This window comes from Rhagoletis pomonella, unplaced genomic scaffold (assembly GCF_013731165.1).
Source record: "Rhagoletis pomonella isolate Grant_MI unplaced genomic scaffold, Rhpom_1.0 Rhpom_scaffold_00002, whole genome shotgun sequence".
Lineage (NCBI taxonomy): Eukaryota > Metazoa > Arthropoda > Insecta > Diptera > Tephritidae > Rhagoletis > Rhagoletis pomonella.
The window spans coordinates 24,330,416-24,332,901 of NW_023458556.1; positions in this window are offsets into that span (position 1 = coordinate 24,330,416).

Here is a 2,486-nt window from a genome sequence, read left to right on the forward strand (position 1 = left end):
AATGTACAATTGTTACGCTTTTACTATACAATTACTTAGATGGCATATGTGTACGTATGTATGTGCAATAGATAAATATAATTTTTTGTGTCTGTACAAATGTCAATTTAATTAAATACACTAAATCTTATTAAAGCACAAAAGCGCTACATATGTAAGTATGCAGTTATGCGTGGAATGTAATGACGACACTAACTATCTCGAAACGCTCATGTGCCTCAGCGGCGTGGCTGCTCATATGGCACGGAGGTGCTCGCCGCCCTTGCGCCAGACTCTAACTTTCGTTGTCGATTTTACATTTGCATTGGTTACGGTTGTGTTGTGTTTTGCATGCCGCCACCCGCGTTCTGTGACACCCACTCGCGATAAATTATTCAATTCCTATAACAAATTATATGCCAACAATACGAGCACCACAGCAGGCGACAGACAACCTATAGAAATCGCTGTTTATTTGTTAGTTTCCTTTGGTGTAGTTGTTTTTATAATTTTATAGTTTTTTTTCGTCACTGTTTGTTTGTTGGGTTTTTTTGTTTTCTGTTTCTTGGCATTGATTCTATGTTTTCACGGCGCGGCGCGTTAGAATATTTGTTAATTTTTTTTTTTTACATTAGCAATATGCTATAAAGCTTATTCTTATTTGTTTTTTATATTGCATTTCCAAAGCGGCGCTGTGCGGCTGCGGTTTTGTTGGCTGCTCCTTTTTTTTTGTTGCTATTAATTTTCAATGGAGCCACTAAAAACCAGACACTCACCGCCATACAGTCCGTAGTTATAATTTATACTAAATAATTTGTTGTGCTGCTTTTTGGCACGTCAACTTACAACAAAATTCTCTATCGAGTGAAAGGCATCGAGGATAAAAAACATTATCCTAGCAACTGCTGTACTATTTTGCCGTTATAATGCAGCTGTGAGCCGACCGAATTTTTTTAAGACAAAAAAAAATTCAAAACACACGAAAGAATCGACATACTCATAAAACTATGGGCCAAATATAGTAAAACTGCGTTTTTAGTTTTTCATTCTGACGTCAGGATTTTTTTCAAAGATTTTTGCAATTTTGAAGATATGAATAATTCAAAAAATTATTTAAAAAAATCAGTGCAATGTAGAATAATAATATGGGTACCAATTGAGAGAGCAAATTCTTTAGAATTTAAAAACAATAAAGTTGTTTGGTTTGCAAAGACTAATAGGTATTGAAAATACGCTTTTTATAAATTTTATATTTTTAAGTTGATAAAGTCTGCAGGTCGAATATCGATGGTGAGGTCGTGTTTATATTATTTAGTCCTCAAAAAATAATTTTTTCAAAAATAAATATTGAAAATTTTCGAGGTATTTAAGGAAAAAATGTGTAAACGTCTTCTTCCATACCCATTCGTCCTTATGCACCAAAAAAATTGTTCTGCTATAATTCTGCAGAATTTTTTCTTTTATATGATACCCTTATTGTTATTTTACATTGCACTAAATTTTTTTAATAATTTTTTGAAATAATCATATTTTTTAAATTTCAAAGTCCGTTTTAAAAACTTCTGACGTCAGAGAGAAAAACTAAGTACGCAGTTTTACTATAATTTACGCGTAGTTTCGCGAATATATTAATTTTTTTGGGTGTAAAATTTCCTATCGCATGGTGTAACAAAAATTTGCTCCAGTTTTTGCTGAAAGATAAATAAAAGCTTTTTAGCGCATAATTTCAAAAATGCCAAACTAGAAAAGCCTAAAATCATACAGTGGTCTCTAATTTCGATTGAGTTAAAACAGTACTAGAATAGGGTAAATTGTAGTGGTTGTCCCAGAGAGGTGAGAAACTAGGAAAATTAAGAGATTTTGTGATAGCACGTAAACTAAACGCAGACCAATTGTTTAGTCGACGAAACGCCGTTAGCCGATTTTGAAATTTGCATGCGGCTTGTTACAACGCCACAGATCTGCTCCGGGGTTCCATCTTTGCCTCGCGAAGGCTAGGCAGTCTACAGAAAGTGCTCATCCTCCTGGCAGCTGCTGCAGGAGGAATCAGGTAATATTCCAAACCTTACCGCGTGAGTACTAATCGCACAATGGCCTGTCAGAACTGCCACGAGTAGCGAGAGCTGAGACTTTGCGAGCATAAGGAGCTCCTCCTTTCACCGCCCCTGGCTCACCTTACACCATAAGGAATTTGTAATAACGCATGCCCTGGTATTAACCCAGCGCTCCTGATTAGAAAATACTCCGACGCGGTTTATAGAGAAGTCAAACATATCCCCACCTGTTTCGAGCACACCACCAATGCGACCAGGACCCTGATCGCCACCTGACTATCCGAGTATATACATTTGTATTAGCCTCCGTAACTGACTTCACACTCTTCCTCAGTAACTCTACCACTAACTGTGGGCCACGTGAAACGTTTTCAGTATTTTTTGTTTTATCGGGCACATACTAATTTTGTTTAGTTGCGATCATTGAATCATAAAAAAACTAACGGAACTCCT